The sequence below is a fragment of the Salmo salar genome, chromosome 02 (genome assembly GCF_965601325.2).
Source record: "Salmo salar chromosome 02, fSalSal1, whole genome shotgun sequence".
Classification (NCBI taxonomy): domain Eukaryota; kingdom Metazoa; phylum Chordata; class Actinopteri; order Salmoniformes; family Salmonidae; genus Salmo; species Salmo salar.
This window is the reverse complement of record NC_138292.1, coordinates 12035304-12047733: the sequence shown is the minus strand read 5'-3', so window position 1 is coordinate 12047733 and position 12430 is coordinate 12035304. Positions and strand designations below refer to the sequence as shown.

The following is a 12430-nucleotide window of genomic DNA, read 5'->3' as shown; positions in this document are numbered from 1 at the left end:
AGGATCTGTAGGATAGTCAGTTTTACGAGGGTATGTTTGGCAGCATGAGTGAAGGAGGCGTTGTTGCGAAATAGGAAGCCAATTCTAGATTTAACTTTGAATTGGAGATGTTTAATATGAGTCTGGAAGGAGAGTTTACAGTCTAGCCAGACACCTAGGTATTTATAGTTGTCCACATATTCTAAGTCAGAACCGTCCAGAGTAGTGATGCTAGTCAGGCAGGCGGGTGTGGGCAGCGATCGGTTGAAGAGCATGGATTTAGTTTTACTAGCATTTAAGAGCAGTTGGAGGCCACGGAAGGAGTGTTGTATGGCGTTGAAGCTTGTTTGGAGGTTTGTTAATACAGTATCCAAAGAAGGGCCAGATGTATACAGAATGGTGTTGTCTGCATAGAGGTGGATCAAAGAATCACCTACAGCAAGAGCGACATCATTGATATATACAGAGAAAAGAGTCAGCCCGAGAATTTAACCTTGTGGCAATCCCATAGAGACTGCCAGAGGTCCGGACAACAGGCCGTCCGATTTGACACACTGAACTCTATCTGAGAAGTAGTTAGTGAATTAGGCGAGGCAGTCATTACAGAAACCGAGGCTGTTGAGTCTGCTGATAATAATACTGTGATTGACAGAGTCGAAAGCCTTGGCCAGGTCGATGAAGACGGCTGCACAGTACTGTCTTTTATCGATGGCGGTTATGATATCGTTTAGGACCTTGAGCGTGGCTGAGGTGCACCCGTGACCAGCTCGGAAACCAGATTGCATAGTGGAGAAGGTACGGTGGGATTCGAAATGGTCGGTGATATGTTTGTTCACATGGCTTTCACAGACTTTAGAAAGGCAGGGCAGGATGGATATAGGTCTGTAACAGTTTGGGTCTAGAGTGTCTCCCCCTTTGAAGAGGGGGATGACCGCGGCCGCTATCCAATCTTTAGGAATCTCAGACGATATGAAAGAGAGGTTGAACAGACTAGTAATAGGGGTTTCAACAATGGCGGCGGATAATTTTAGGAAGAGAGAGTCCAGATTGTCTAGCCCAGCTGATTTGTAGGGATCCAGATTTTGCAGCTCTTTCAGAACATTAGCTGTCTGGATTTGGGTGAAGGAGATGCGGGGGGGGCTTGGGCCAGTTGCTGCAGGGGGTGCAGAACTATTGGCCGGGGTTGGGTAGCCAGGTGGAAAGCATGGCCAGCCGTAGAGAAATGCTTATTGAAATTCTCGATTATCGTGGATTCATCAGTGGTGACAGTGTTTCCTAGTCTCAGTGTAGTGGGCAGCTGGGAGGAGGTGTTCTTATTCTCCATGGACTTTACAGTGTCCCAAAACCTTTTGGAATTAGGACTGCAGGATTCAAATTTCTGTTTGAAAAAGCTAGCCTTTTCTTTCCTAATTGACTGTTTGTATTGGTTCCTGACTTCCCTGAAAAGTTGCATATCGCGGGGACTATTCGATGCTAGTGCAGTACACCACAGGATGTTTTTGTGCTGGTCAAGGGCAGTCAGGTCTGGAGTGAACCAAGGGCTATATCTGTTCTTCGTTTTTCATTTTTTGAAAGGGGCATGCTTTTTAAGATGGTGAGGAAAGTACTTTTAAAGAACAACCAGGCATCCTCTACTGACGGGATGAGGTCAATATCTTTCCAGGATACCCAGCTCAGGTTGATTAGAAAGGCCTGCTCGCAGAAGTGTTTTAGGGAGCGTTTGACAGTGATGAGGGGTTGTCGTTTGACTGTGGACCCATAACGGACGCAGGCAATGAGGCAGTGAACGCTGAGATCCTGGTTGAAAACAGCAGAGGTGTATTTAGAGGGCAAGTTGGTCAGGATGATATCTATGAGGGCGCCCATGTTTACGGATTTGGGGTGGTACCTGGTAGGTTCATTGATAATTTGTGTGAGATTGAGGGCATCTAGCTTAGATTGTAGGACGGCTGGGGGTGTTAAGCATATCCCAATTTAGGTCACCTAGCAGTACAAACTCCGACGATAGATGGGGGGCAATCAATTCACATATGGTGTCCAGGGCACAGCTGGAAGCTGAGGGGAGTCTATAACAAGCAGCAACATTGAGGGATTTATTTCTGGAGAGATGGATTTTTAAAAGTAGAAGCTCGAACTGTTTGGGCATAGACTTGGATAGTATGAAAGAACTCTGCAGGCTATCTTTACAGTAGATTGCAGTTCCGCCCCCTTTAGTAGTTCTGTCTTGATGGAAAATGTTGTAATTGGGGATGGAAATTTCAGAATTTTTGGTGGCCTTCCTAAGCCAGGATTCAGACACGGCTAGGACATCAGGGTTGGCGGAGTGTGCTAAAGCAGTGAATAAAGCAAACTTAGGGAGGAGGCTTCTGATCTTTCCATGACATAGACTGACCAGGTGAATCCAGGTGAAAGCTATGATCCCTTATTGATGTCACCTGTTAAATACACTTAAATCAGTGTCGATGAAGGTTGGGAGACAGGTTAAAGAAAGATTTTTAAGCGTTGAGACAATTGAGACATGGATTGTGTATGTGTGCCATTCAGAGGGTAAGTGCCTTTGAATGGGGTATGGTAGTAGGTGCCAGGCACACCGGTTTGAGTGTTTCAAGAACTGCAACGCTACTGTGTTTTTCACACTCAAAACTATCACATGTGTATCAAGAATGCTCTGTGGACGTTCCTCCCAGGAATCCAACTGCTGCTTTATGTCTTTGTGTAGGAAAGTGCATTCAAGCTCTCTCTCCTCAAATAAACCCAGACTCCATTTCACAACTTCATTTATTCTAAACACTATGGGCCGGTATCCCAGAGACAGAACAACTAAAAAAACATTATCAATGGATATTTGATAGGACTAGGACTAGGCTTAATATGTGTCTTGGAAAGCCCCTGAATGCTTAATTATGTAAAGCTGCATATGTTAGTTGATATAAATTCTTACATTTGAACCATAGACACCTTCACATTTTACATAAAGTATTCCATATTCACCATAACAACAAACAAATCGGTAGCCATTGTTATAATTACACAATCTTAATGCACCATCAATATTGATAACTACTCCATCTCCACCAAGATACATATTACCTATACACCCAACACTCCCTTACTGTCAAACGTTCTACCAAATGTATTCCCATTCCAAGTTCCAGTCCCCTCATTCCGCACTCCCTCGGTCCATCCTCAACTGTTGGTCTTTCAGTCTGTCTTTTCCATGTCCTCCTCTCCCTCTCTCCCTCTATCCATCTCATTTCATGAAGCACTGGGGTTAACTAAGAGATTGGGCCTCAAATCTATTTTATTACAATTAACTGAGGGGGAAGAGAGAGAGAGAGTGAGAGCGAGAGAATGAGAGAGAGCGAGAGAGAGAGAGAGCGAGAGAGAGAGAGAGAGAGAGAGCGTGAGAGAGAGAGAGAGCGTGAGAGAGAGAGCGTGAGAGAGAGAGAGCGAGAGAGAGAGCGAGAGAGAGCGTGAGAGAGAGCGAGAGGGAGAGAGAGAAAGAGGTGCACATGGCAGGTGTCGAGATCTAACAATCTTCATAAAATATTGTTTTTTGGTAATCTGGTAATAATAATACGCAGAAATAAAGATGTATGTCAATGAATACTTTGTTGATGCTAATGCATTGCATTTCAGTTTGTTAACACAATAGTGTGTAGGGCAGGCCAACATGCCTTTGGTGTACAGTGTTTATAAAAAAGTATAACACTACGTTTTAAATTAGCCATAGTTTGACAGAACTGCAAAGGGCTTCTGGGTCTAAGATAAGGTATGCAAAGGCATTCTCCATAGAAAGACACATTGAATTTAGCATTACTCTTTAGGAGCTTGGTTAATGTATGATACAACAGACTTGGGCTCAGAGCGTTCATGACGGCAAAATTAGTTTCCCTTATATTCCACAGTGATATAGTCCGAGCCTATGTTTGTATCATGTTGTCCTACTTTTTTTAATGGTCATTTTGTGCTATTATGTTGGTATGGGAATAAGGCCAAATGAGGTCACATTGCACTGATCCCAATGCATTTGAACTTTGTCATACATGCCACTTCCCCCCAAAAATCTGTAGAGGTTGAGGGAGGAGGAGTGACCATGGGTCACCATGGAGAGGTGCTCACAAAAGGGTGTCATGGGAACGGCTCCAGGGGTCAGGAGTGAGGGTAACAGGGGCAGAGGTCACAGCCAGCTGGACAGCACATAAGAGGAGACGAGGGTGAGAAAAGGGTAACCCAGGGGCCGGGTGGCAGGACGTAAAGGGACATTAACATTGAACTGCTGGGAGGACATGGAGGCCCACTGACCAATACATTTTCATGGACAGCCTACAATGCTGTGACAAACTCGGGTCTAATAGTCCATAGTAACTGACAAGTGAATAGCAATTCTCAGAGTTATGGTGGAAAAAGTAGCAATCAAGAGGTAGGTGGATTTTGAGCCATGCAGATATTTCTATGGGGATAAGGGATGAAATAATGTTTTCTTTTTGGAATTGTATTATATGCCATATTGGTAACACTTTACTTGACTCCAGGAGTCAGAACACGTTATGACACGGTCATAATGATGTCATAATATGGTCATCACACTGTCATTGCCCATATATTTACATATGTTGTGACATACACTATATCTACAAAAGTATGTGGACACCCCTTCAAATTAGTGGATTCGGCTATTTCAGCCACATCCGTTGCTGACAGGTATATAAAATCGAGCACACAGCCATGGAATCTCCATAGACAAATATTTGGAGTAGAATGGCCTTACTGAAGAGCTCAGTGACTTTCAACGTGGCGCCGTCATAGGATGCCACCTTTCCAACAAGTCAGTTCATCAAATTTCTGCCCTGCAAGAGCTGCCCCGGTCAACTGTAAGTGCTTTTATTGTGAAATGGAAACATCTAGGAGCAACAACAGCTCAGCCACGAAGTGGTAGGCCACACAAGCTCACAGAAGGTGACCCCGAGTGCTGAAGCGCATAGTGCGTGAAAATTGTTGGTCCTCAGTTGCAACACTCACTACCAAGTTCCAAACTGCTTCTGGAATAAATGTCAGCACAATAACTGTTCATCGGGAGCTTCATGAAATGGGTTTCCATGGCCAAGCAGCCGCACACAAGCCTAAGATCACCATGCACAATTCCAAGCGTCAGCTGGAGTGGTGGAAAGCTCGCCGCCATTGGACTCTGGAGCAGTGGAAACGCGTTCTCTGGAGGGTTGAATCACGCTTCACCATCTGGCAGTCCGACGGCCGAATCTGGGTTTGGCGGATGCCAGGAGAACGCTACCTGCCCGAAGTCATAGTGCCAACTGTAAAGTTTGGTGGAGGAGGAATAATGGTCTGGGGCTGTTTTTCATGGTTCGGGCTAAACACCTTAGTTCCAGTGAATGTGAATCTTAATGCTACAGCATGCAATGATATTCTAGAAGATTCTGTACTTGGGAAGGCTCTTTCCTGTTTCAGCATGACAATGCCCCCATGCACAAAGCAAGGTCCATACAGAAAAGGTTTGTCACGATCGGTGTGGAATAACTTAACTGGCCTGCACAGAGCACTAACCTCTACCCCACTGAACACCTTTGGGATGAATTGGGTCAATTTCAGAAAACGTTATGTAACATAAAAATAGTGTTGTCAAGTAAAATAACACAATATCTGTCACAACAGGTCTAAACATATGTGTCATGACATTGTTATGACCATATACAGGCTGCTGGAGATGGATCCTTCTGATAGAGTTGTCATGGTATATACAGGCTGCTGGAGATGGATCCTTCTGATAGAGTTGTCATGCTATATACAGGGTGCTGGAGATGGATCCTTCTGATAGAGTTGTCGTGGTATATACAGGCTGCTGGAGATGGATCCTTCTGATAGAGTTATCATGGTATATACAGGCTGCTGGAGATGGATCCTTCTGATAGAGTTATCATGGTATATACAGGCTGCTGGAGATGGATCCTTCTGATAGAGTTGTCATGGTATATAAAGGCTGCTGGAGATGGATCCTTTTGATAGAGCTGGTTTGAGTGTGTCAAGAACTGCAACACTACTGGGTTGTTCACGTGTTACAAATGGCAATTCATACAGTATGTTATGAAGTTGGCTATGTGGCTAACGCTAAGCTAGGGGTTGCTAGACGTTTCTGTTATACACCCACCTATACACCCTACTTTTGTTTTTGCCTTAAGTAACCTTCTGTCTTAAGTAACCATAACAAATGTAACATATCATTTTAATTTATGTGTCCCGGATTTACATTTACTATGTGGTTTATCATGGTAATCAATCAAAATCACATAACAACTGCGTAGGCTGCTATGACATGTTAACATTTTTTAAATACTTACACTACCGTTCAAAAGTTTGGGGTCACTTAGAAATGTCCTTGTTTTTTAAAGAAAAGCTGGAAACGGCTGATTTTTTGTAGAATATCTACATAGGCGTACAGAGCCCCATTATCAGCAACCATCACTCCTGTGTTCCAATGGCACGTTGTGTTAGCTAATCCAAGTTAATCATTTTAAAAGGCTAATTGATCATTAGAAAACCCTTTTGCAATTATGTTAGCACAGCTGAAAACTGTTGTTCTGATTAAAGAAGCAATAAAACTGGCCTTCTTTAGACTAGTTGAGTATCTGGAGCATCAGCATTTGTGGGTTTGATTACAGGCTCAAAATGGCCAGAAACAAAGAACTTTCTTCTGAATCTCATCAGTCTATTCTTGTTCTGAGAAATGAAGGCTATTCCATGCAAGAAATTGCCAAGAAACTGAAGATCTCATACAATGTTGTATGCTACTGCCTTCACAGAACAGCGCAAACTGGCTCTAACCAGAATAAAAAGAGGAGTGGCAGGCCCCGGTGCACAACTGAGCAAGAGGACAAGTACATTAGAGTGTCTAGTTTGAGAAACAGACGCCTCACAAGTCCTCAACTGGCAGCTTCATTAAATAGTACCCGCAAAACACCAGTCTCAACGTCAACAGTGAAGAGGTGACTCTGGGATGCTGACCTACTAGGAAGAGTTGCAAAGAAAAAGCCATATCTCAGACTGGCCAATAAAAAGAAAAGATTAAGATGGGCAAAAGAACACACACACTGGACAGAGGAACTCTGCCTAGAAGGCCAGCATCCCAGAGTCGCCTCTTAGCTAACACAACGTGCCATTGGAACACAGGAGTGATGGTTGCTGTACGCCTGTGTAGATATTCCATAAAAAATCTGGGGTTTCCAGCTACAATAGTCATTTACAACATGAACACTATATTTCTGATCAACTTGATGTAATTTTAATGGACAAAAAATGTGCTTTCTTTCAAAAACAAGGACATTTCTAAGTGACCCCAAACTTTGGAGCGGTAGTGTACACTTTTCACGTTGCATAAGAAACATACATAATACAAAAGTCGTCCGAATCAGAGATGTATCAACCCCTCACCACTGTTCCCAGAACATTTGTAGCAGATAAAGTTGAGCCTCTGGTTCTCCTCCAGACTAACCCATTGCTGCCTCCCGGTGGTCTCTACAGCCCCTGCAATCCCACAGTCCTGCTGGCTGTCTGAGCCGTTCCCGGGGGCCCAGTTCTGGTAGCAGCCTGCATCAGACCTGATCCAGAACCAGAAGTGGAATGAACAGGTGAAGCGCAGGCCCACCCAGACTTGGGATGAGGTGGCGCTGGCAGCCCTCTCTGTCACCCAGGACTGAAGCAGCTCTGTAGTGATGGAGACCAGGTCAACGTGGTGCTCTCTGCAGTAGCTCAGGGCCTCGTTCCACGTCATGTTCTCACGGATCAATATCAGGTTGTCTGAGAGAAATAAAGATATAAAGATAGATAACATGGAGCCCATTCAACAAAATGTAGATTTGTATCCATTTATACCTCTGCTCTGTAATATAACATCTTTGAAACAACATAAAACCACAGCCAAACAAAAAGAGACGGTTAGGCTTTCAACATGTCATTAATTGAGATATAATGATGAAAGTTACCTGGACTTAAACCTTGACTGTTTTCATTTGGCATGACAGTGGAGATACTGACAGGCTCTGCAGTACTGTATGGAGCAGTCTCAACCACTGTGGTTATATCTATGGCAGAAGTATGTTCAGTAGTCGCTTGTGTAATGCTGTGTTGCATTTCTGTGTCTGCAGGCTCAGTTGTTGATTGATGTGTTACATTCTCAGTAGTAAGGTGTTTAGTAGTCGCCTCTTCGGTTGAAACATGCACTGTGGTATTGGATGTAGTTGGTATAGACGTTGAGGAAATGTTTTGGATAGGGACAGTAGAAGCACTTGTAGGTGAGAAATCAGTAGTCACTTTCTCTGTAGTTGAGTGTTCAGTAGTTAACATTTCAGTTGAAGCATGTTCTGTGGTAGTTGGTACAGACATTGAGATAATGCTTTGAAAAGGTACAGTAGTTGCACTTTCTGTATTTAGGTGTTTAGTAGTTCACTGTTCAGTTGAAACTTGGTCTGTGGTATTGAATGTAGTTGGTACTGGTGTTGAGGTCCTGTTTTGAACAGGTACAGTAGTCACTGGGTCAGAGGTTAGGTGTTCAGTAGTTAACTGTTCAGTTGAAACTTGGTCTGTTGAATTGAATGTAGTTGGTATAGACATTGAGGGAGTGTTTTGAACAGGTACAGTAGTCAGTGGGTCAGAGGTTAGGTGTTCAGTAGTTAACTGTTCAGTTGAAACTTGGTCTGTTGAATTGAATGTAGTTGGTATAGACATTGAGGGAGTGTTTTGAACAGGTACAGTAGTCAGTGGGTCAGAGGTTAGGTGTTCAGTAGTTAACTGTTCAGTTGAAACTTGGTCTGTTGAATTGAATGTAGTTGGTATAGACATTGAGGGAGTGTTTTGAACAGATACAGCAGTTGCATTTGTAGGTATGTAACCAGTAGTCGCTCGGTCTATAGTTAGGTGTTCAGAAGTTAACTGTTCAATTGAAACTTGGTCTGTTGTATTGAATGTAGTTGGTATAGACATTGAGGGAGTGTTTTGAACAGGTACAGTAGTCAGTGGGTCAGATGTTAGGAGTCTGGTAGACAGCTGTCCAGTAGAAACATGCACTGGGGTATTGGATGTAGTTGGTTTTTGAACAGGTACAGTAGTCAGTGGGTCAGATGTTAGGAGTCTGGTAGACAGCTGTCCAGTAGAAACATGCACTGGGGTATTGGATGTAGTTGGTACTGGTGTTGAGGGAGTGTTTTGAACAGGTACAGTAGTCAGTGGATCAGAGGTTAAGTGTTCAGTAGTTAACTGTTCAGTTGAAACGTGCTCTGTGGTAGTGAATGTAGTTGGTACAGGTGTTGAGGGACTGTTTTGACCAGGGACAGTAGAAGCACTTGTAGGTATGTAACCAGTAGTTGCTTCCTCTCTAGCTGAGTAACCAGTAGTTGCTTCCTCTCTAGTTGAGTATTCAGTAGTTGCTTCCTCTCTAGTTGAGTATTCAGTAGTTAACATTTCAGTTGAAGCATGTTCTTTAGTAGTTGGTACTGGTGTTGAGGGAGTGTTTTGAACAGATACAGCAGTTGCATTTGTAGGTATGTAACCAGTAGTCGCTCGGTCTATAGTTAGGTGTTCAGAAGTTAACTGTTCAATTGAAACTTGGTCTGTTGTATTGAATGTAGTTGGTATAGACATTGAGGGAGTGTTTTGAACAGGTACAGTAGTCAGTGGGTCAGATGTTAGGAGTCTGGTAGACAGCTGTCCAGTAGAAACATGCACTGGGGTATTGGATGTAGTTGGTTTTTGAACAGGTACAGTAGTCAGTGGGTCAGATGTTAGGAGTCTGGTAGACAGCTGTCCAGTAGAAACATGCACTGGGGTATTGGATGTAGTTGGTACTGGTGTTGAGGGAGTGTTTTGAACAGGTACAGTAGTCACTGGGTCAGAGGTTAGGTGCTCAGTAGTTAACTGTTCAGTTGAAGCATGTTCTGTGGAAATTAATGTAGTTGGTACAGGCATTGAGATATTGCTTTGAACGGGTACAGTAGTCACTGGGTCAGAGGTTAGGTGTTCAGTAGTTAACTGTTTAGTAACATTTACTGTGGTATTGAATGTAGTTGGCTGATTGGTCTTCCAGAAGCGGTATGAGGAGTTGCTCCCATCTGACCACTTCCATGGGTCTTTGAAGAGACCAATCCACATGCTCTGGGACAGTGACATGTTCTGGATGTGATGGTTTTCCTCTCTGGACCGTATGCTGACCAGGTCTGTGTACGTACCCCGGCAGTGGTCTTGAGCCTCTCTCCAAGTCTTGCTGTCATCAATGAAGATGTGACTGTTACTAGCGTTTTTCCCCTGTCAGAGGATAGAAAATACATAACATTTGCATGGAGCATTGGAGATATAGTGGGGTGCAGGGTTGAGCATTGACCACACAAAATATCATTATGCTCACGCAATCACCCAATTGACTATACCCAAGTCATGTTTTACGGTTAAAGCTTTAAAACAGGCAAAAAATACCTGACAGCCCATCCAGACATATCATCCTAGAATCGGCCCTGTATCTGATATGGGGTTGAAATTGCTATAAATAGAATAGATTTAGCATTACTCACCATCAAAGCAAACAAAACCTCTTTTAATTTGGCAGTTATCCTCAAACCACTGTCCGTTTGGATCCATTGCAGCACAGCTATCTTGAGTATTGTTTTGCTTCGGCTCTGCTGCCCTCCAGTTGAAAAACTCAATCTTTCTCTGATCTGGCAATGACCAGTGCCACTCAAATTCATCTCCAAACTCCAGTCCTATCCAGACACTGGCTGTCCAATTCGGTACCAATTGTACAAGTCTATCCAGATCCCCTGAGTTGTAGATGGTTGCCAAGTCAGTGTACATGTCTCTACAATAAGTCTGGGCTTGGCTATAATTCATTTGAAGGCTAACATAGTGATACTGAGGAGGGGAGATACTGAGTCAGGCAACACAGTCCTGTAAAATACAAGCAAAAACCATTAGAGAGCAAGTTAATAATATCTCCTTGCTGCATGCATAGATTTCACACACACATCCTGTTAATATCACAGAATATCAACGTATAATACACATCATGTTGCTTTTCATGAACAGAGAGAACTATGAAAGGATCCTGAAAAATGGCCTGCCGTTTGAAAGTTACCCGTGTGTTGATTGCGTAACAGACGATCAGAATTGTCTTTTATGTATGAGGTACTCCCAACACTTATACCTCTTTCTAAAGGGTTTATATTTGAATGCCTTATTCAATGATGCCTAAATTATCACAATGACTCCAACAAATAACTTTGATGTTATTGAAAGCACTGAAGAATACATACCTGAGACGGACAGGAGACACAACAGTGCAGTGTTCCTCATCATGACGGTAGCTTTTCAGCAGTCTTCAGAATGGGTTGTCAAACTGAAATCATCCATTACTAACATACAAACTGACACCCTGTGTTCTAGTCTAGTCCAAAATCCTCTGAAATGGAGGCAACTGACACTCGTTGTAACTTAGTTGACTGACTTATTAAGACTCCGTAGTAGTAGGTGTCTAAGAATGTGACCGGTCTTGTTTATAAAGATAACACATGTTAAGGTTCACCCTTGTCATAATGTTCCCTGACAAGGTAGTGCATCAGGTTTAGATCTGTCACTCTTATACATAGAGCCTCCATGATGAGGCTGTGACGGGTGGTAAGAAAGACATGTCAGTCAAGAACACGGAAGTGTGTCACCAAAAACCACATGATAATTGATAAAATGTACATAATCACATTGTGAACCTGTTGAGATACACTGATAGTGGAAGTCATTGCTGGGCCTATTCGCCTACAGATAAAAAGCAATTGTCCCAGAACGGTCCATTTTGTATTGAAAAATAGAATACTAGTTGACAGTCCAAGTCATTAGTAAGGTGTTAGGAATGAGCTTGAGCAATTCAGGTTATTCTGTATGAAGATACCTTCCCAAACAGGTAACAATATACTGTAGTTACTGTCTTCTGCTGGTCTGACAAATGAGCGTGAAACAAAATGATTCATCAAGTTAGCGACAGAATTGTTCACTCAAGGGCATGACTAGTGATAAGCAGACCTATTGTTCCCCTTTAAAGAACAAGGAAGTTTAACTCTGCTTGATGCAAAAGACTAGGAGCCCGCACTGTACAGCACCAGTCAAAAGTTTGAACAACTCATTCAAGGGTTTTTCTTTATTTTTACAATTTTCTACACATATGGAATCATGTAGTAACCAAAAAAGTGTGAAACACATCAAAATATATGTTATATTTGAGATTCTTCAAAGTAGCCACAGTTTGCCTTGATGAAAGCTTTGCACTCTTGGCATTCTCTCAACCAGCTTCACCTGGAATGCTTTTCCAACAGTCTGGAAGGAGTTCCCACATATGCTGAGCACTTGTTGGCTGCTTTTCCTTCACTCTGCAGTCCAACTCATCCCAAACGATCTCAACCTTCTT

General features: G+C 43.0%; 1 long non-coding RNA gene across 1 annotated transcript; it reads right to left on the bottom strand.

The window, feature by feature from the left end:
- Positions 1–2743: 2743 nt before the first annotated feature.
- Positions 2744–11569, bottom strand: LOC123727841 (uncharacterized). Its single transcript, XR_006759771.2, has 4 exons — positions 11289–11569; positions 10551–10923; positions 7974–10287; positions 2744–7788 (listed from the first exon to the last, which is right to left on the bottom strand). It is a non-coding gene; the product is annotated as an uncharacterized LOC123727841 (long non-coding RNA).
- Between the last annotated feature and the right edge of the window lie 861 nt (positions 11570–12430).